The sequence below is a fragment of the Bubalus kerabau genome, chromosome 3 (assembly GCF_029407905.1).
Source record: "Bubalus kerabau isolate K-KA32 ecotype Philippines breed swamp buffalo chromosome 3, PCC_UOA_SB_1v2, whole genome shotgun sequence".
NCBI lineage: Eukaryota > Metazoa > Chordata > Mammalia > Artiodactyla > Bovidae > Bubalus > Bubalus kerabau.
In genome coordinates, this window is record NC_073626.1 from 170,177,441 (window position 1) to 170,183,160 (window position 5,720).

The following is a 5,720-nucleotide window of genomic DNA, read 5'->3' on the forward strand; positions in this document are numbered from 1 at the left end:
TTAGGCTGAAGCTTAGCTGGTGCTTAGCAGAAGGGAATAAGAACTTTAAATCGCACACCAGAGCCAGGCTACAAATTGGATTAGACTGGCCAGAGAGTTTAGTAATGAAAGAGAACAGAAACTATGGGATCTACCCTAGATTTATCATAGGACGGCAAAAATATATTTGACAGAACACAGTTGGCCCAGCAGTTGAAGGAACTTAAAAATGCATGATGTTTTGTTTGCCTCATGTAATTCAGGTCATTTAATAAACCATTTGCAGTTTGCAGTTACATTTGCAGTTTGGCTGCCAGAAGTAGCCAGAGAAATGCTTTCCTGCTCACTTTTTCTCAGGAGCTGGAGAAAGATAGATAGAATCTTCTATATAATTTCTTCCCTTTGGCTTGGGAAATTTAGGTCCCAAATTGACTCCTGAACTGATAAGAATTCTAACAAGGGAAGACTGGCTCCAATGGGCTTAGCCTAGCCTGTATCCATCCGCGTTCTGGGCTGGAATTAGTTTCTCCTACATTATATGGGTTATGTGGAGGAAGCTGAATTCCTGCACATCATCAGGTAAGAAGGAGAGATGCTGCTGACTAGGCCACCAAAACTCCCCACTGCGTGGGGCCACCATATGTGATAATCATCTGCCTCCATTTGTGATGACCCAGTTGCCCTGAGCAGTGTTGACCAATTTCCTTTGGGCTGCTCCATGGCAAGGATCTCCTCCATTCCTCACAGTCAGTGGGAGTCGCTCATGCCCAGATAAGGGAAAGCCGGGTGTGTCACTTCCAGCAGGTAACTGCTGACCAAAGACCCGTGTGCTCTGGTCAGTTAATCATCCTCACTCTTCTACCCATTGACTGGCCTTCAGAGTGGTTGTTCTAACTCCCAGATCCATCATGAGTCAGCCTTGGTATTTGTTTCTTTGAAAACACTCTTCTTTTAATTTTTTTTTCTTTTTTCTTGCTATCTTCCGGAGTCATGCTCTAAAAACAGAATTAAAAATTCATCTCCCAGTGTGTCTCTGTGATGTTCATTCTCCCCATGCTGAAAATTTGGCTGGCACTCACTTCCTCTGTGCTCCGTAGAACAATTCTACTCTTCAGTTCACTAACTTATTTTGAATAGATGAAAGGTATGGCATTATTGGTTGTGAATGTTTAATATAACATTAAAAACAATGACCTATCACACAATATTTTATAAACATTTCTGAAAGCATTATGAGAGGAGCCAAATACTTATTTTTTTTTTTAATGATTTAAGAATAAAATTTTATCGTGATTTTAAACTTTTGGGAAACCTCTTGTAACCTGGTGTTTATCCAGGTTGAGTACATCTTTACATTTTGCAGTTAAGTGAAGTGTTTATCTGGAGGGAGATTATGTGAATGACCTAGAAGTACGATCTCTTTGCATGGGGATATTCTAAATAAGGAGTCCCCAGGCCCAAGACCATGAACTGCTACTGGTCCCTGGTCTGTAAGGAAGTGGGCCACCCAGCAGGAGGTGAGTGGCAGGTGACCAAGGGGAGCTCTTTCTGTATTTGCAGTTACTCCCCATCACTTGCCTAAGCTCTGCCTCCTGTTAGATCAGCAGTGACATTAGATTCTCATAATAGCGTGAACCCTACATGAACTACGCAAGTGAGGGGTCTAGGTCGAGCGCTCATGAGAATCATCGTGAAACCACCCCAACCCCCTCATCTGTAGAAAATTGTTTTCCACAAAACCAGTCCCTGGTGCCAAAAAAGGTCGGGGACCACAGCTCTAAAGAATCAACCCAAACTTTTAGTCGTCACCTCCACTTTCCCAGCCTTAACTGCTGTCCATGTCAAGTAAGTAACACAGAGTTCAGTTTATCTATTCTCTCTCTTTATTCGGGGAGCATGACGGTAGCTGAGAAAAGATGCGATTGAACCAATAAGGATGATTTGTGGTTTGAGACTCTGCTTTTTTTCCTGTCTGCCTTGTATCTCCTTTGACCTGGCTCACTTCTCATTCCTCTAATTTATACTAATTTAAAACCCTTGCAGCAGAAGTTCAGAGGGCAGGCTCTCATCTGTCTGGGGGTAAATCCTGCTCTACCTGTTTCTAGGTCTGTGATTATAAATAAGCAAGTTACTTCTTACCATGTTCCAGATTCTTCAATAATGAAATGATAATAACAATACTTTATTAATTCAGAGGGCTGTTGGGGGGATTAAATGTTAATACATGTAGAACACTTCACATGCCTCTGGTACGTGGATCAAATGCTCAGTAAATCTTAGTTACATTGTTATTTTTCTTATTATCCTTTGAAACCTTGATTAAGTTCCCTTTCACCCCTGAATCTCCACTTTCTCCCCTGCAAAACTGGAGCCATAATTTTTTTTCCATACTCAGATGACTTATATGGACCTGAACGAGGAGCACAGAGGGAGTGGTCATTAGTAAAGTGTTGGTGAATTAATACCAGGAAGCTTCGTACCCGGGCTCTCCTCTGTTTTCAGAATCATCAGAAGTTGACGAGGCTCGAACTTCAGTTAGATGCTAGCAGATGTCACCATCTTCCAACTCAAGGGCTTGCCCAAACCTCCAATGCTGAGTATGGAAAATTAATTTTCTCCCAGGAAGAAGCTCATTTATTTTTAAATGTTACTTATTCTTTAGCCAGAGGAATTCTGATGATGACAGTATTGCCCTTGACATTCTGAAAGATGAGGTTCCATACCTCAGACAACAGTGTACTCAAGGAGTCATCAACCCATGCATTCCTACAGAGCAAGGAAATATACAACCTGATGGGGGTGGGGCAGCAAGAGCTGGAGATAGTTCAGAAAATGTCAGGAGAGAATGTATTGGGATCTTAGCTGAAAGTGGGAAAATATACAATCTGAGAAACGCAGGGGTGAGAGGAAAAACTGCCCAGAGAATAAGGACGCATTGGCTTCTTGCAGATTTCTGTTCTTTTTAAAAATTAAATAAAATGTTTAAATTTTTATTGATACATAATTGATTTACAGTGTTTGGATTGGGAAGATCCCCTGAAGGAGGAAATGGCAGCCCACTCCAGTATTCTTGCCTGGACAATCCCATGGACAAAGGAGCCTGATGGGCTGTTCTCCATAGGGTCGCAGAGTCGGACACGACTGAAGTGACTTAACAAGCACAGTTTCATGTGTACAGAAAAGTGATTAAGTTATACACATATATATGCATATTCTTTTTTATTTTTAAATTAAATTAAATAATTTAATTTAATTAAAAAATTTTTGACCACACTGTACAACTTGTGGGATTTTAGTTCCGCAACCAGGGATTGAACCTTTGTTGTCAGTGGTGAGATAGCAGAGTCCCAAGCACTGGACTGCCAGGGAATTCCTTATATAATCTTTTTTAGATTCTTTTCCATTATAGGTTATTACAAGATACTGAGTATAGTTCTTTGTGCTATACAGCAGGACCTTGTTGCTTACCTATTTTATATATAGTAGTGTCTATATGTCGGAGAAGGCGATGGCACCCCACTCCAGTACTCTTGCCTAGAAAATCCCATGGACGGAGGAGCCTGGTAGGCTGCAGTCCATGGGGTCGCTAAGAGTCGGACACAACTGAGTGACTTCACTTTCACTTTTCACTTTCATGCATTGGAGAAGGAAATGGCAACCCACTCCAGTGTTCTTGCCTGGAGAATCCCAGGGACGGGGGAGCCTGGTGGGCTGCTGTCTATGGGGTCGCACAGAGTCGAACACGACTGAAGTGATGCAGCAGCAGCAGCAGCAGCGTCTATATGTTAATTCCAAGCTCCTAATTTATCTCCCCTCTTTTTTGAATTTGTCATTTAGGTCAAAAAAGAGCATTAAGTAGAGTTCCCTGTGCTCTATTGTCAGCTCTCATTTGTCATCTATTTTATACATGGTATCAATAGTATACATATGTCAATCCCGATCTCCCATTCATCCCACCCCTTCTCCCTTGGTGTCCATACATTTGAGAACACCAGACATTCAGCTAGGTTTCTTTTCTTGGCTTTCTTTCCTGGGAGTTGAATAGTAGTTGGATTCTGGGCCTAGGAAGGCCTGTGATGGAATATTGAGAAATGTTTAGTCAGATACTAATGGGATGTTATGGACTTCCTAGGTGGTCTAGAGGTAAAGAACCCACCCACCAATGTAGGAGACCTAGGAGACTCAGGTTTGATCCCTGGATTGGGAAGATGCCCTGGAAGAGGGCATGGCAACCCACTCCAGTATTCTTGCCTGGACAGGGGAGCCTGACTGGCTACATTCCATAGGGTCAGTAAGAGTCAGACATGACTGAAACAACCTCTCACACACACATGCAACAGGCTATTATGGGCACAAGAAGTTGGTGGTAGTGGTTTAGTCGTGTCTGACTCTTGCAACCCCATAGGCTGTAGCCTGCCAGGCTCCTCTGTCCATGGGGGTTCTCCAGGCAAGAGTATTGGACTGGGTTGCCTGTTTTCTTCTCCAGCACAAGTAGTTATGACTTCCTGTTTTTTTCAGAGCTGTGTACAGGAGTTCTATTTTAACTGATGTATTTTTGAATTTTTTTTTTATTATGGTAAAAAACATGGAATTTACTGTCTTAACCATTGTATTTGGTGCATTTTTAATGACAAGTAATACATTTCATCTGCATTGAGTGGCAGGTGGTTAAAACTGTGATCACTGTTTTCAACAAACCTGGATGAAGGAAAGAGAGTGAAAGTGACGGTTGCTTAGCTGTGTCCAGCTCTTTGCGACCTCATGGACTATACAGTACCTGGAATTCTCCAGGCCAGAATACTTGGGTAGCCTTTCCCTTCTTCAGGGGATCTTCCCAACCCAGGGATTGAAGCCAGGTCTCCTGCATTGCAGATGGATTCTTTATCAGCTGAGCCACAAGGGAAGCCCAAGAATACTCTTCCCAGCCCTGGAATCAGACCAGGGTCTCCTGCATTGCAGACAGATTCTTTACCACCTGAGCTATCAGGGAAGCCCTAATGAAGGGCTTTCTAAGCAGCACTAATGGCCTGTCAATGGAGGAGACATAAGACATGTAGGTTCGATCCCTGGGTTGGGAAGATGTACTAGAGGAGAGAATGGCAACCCACTCTAGCATTCTTGCCTGGAGAATCCCATGGACAGAGGAGCCTGATGGGCTAGAGTCCACTGGGGTCACAAGAGTCAGACTGGACCTAGCACTCACTCAGATGAAAGAACAGATTCTTATGGCATGATTGGGGGAGTAGCATCAGGCCCTCAATCCCTAGGATTTGAAGAGAAACTAGAAGTTCCTGGAGTTGAATGGAAACCTCTTTAGGAACCATGAATTATTTTCCAAAGATGATACCAAGTATTGGTATCATCTTTACATTTACCTTTCTCTCTGCCAAATAGCAATTTGTAGAATGTTCTAGTTGGAAGTCTTCTCATATATTGCCTTATCTGCATCCTTTATTTGTTATGTCAAAAAACAAAATGTTTCAGAAACATTTAGTCCTGTGCTGGAGGGCACATATAGCTGGGATTTAAGTTACTTATTTTTCTACTGTATCTTTGCACTTAAGTTTTAGAAGGAGATCTTGATGTCAAACATGAGGAAAGAAGGAAGTAAGTGAACTAATCTGATGAAGCTTTATTAGATATTTCTGTGAGTTTCACAAAAAGCCAATATGTGGTCTACTATCTTTTTCACTAAAAATGTTGCTAGGTGTAAACAACTGTCCTATTGTTTGAAACAGTAG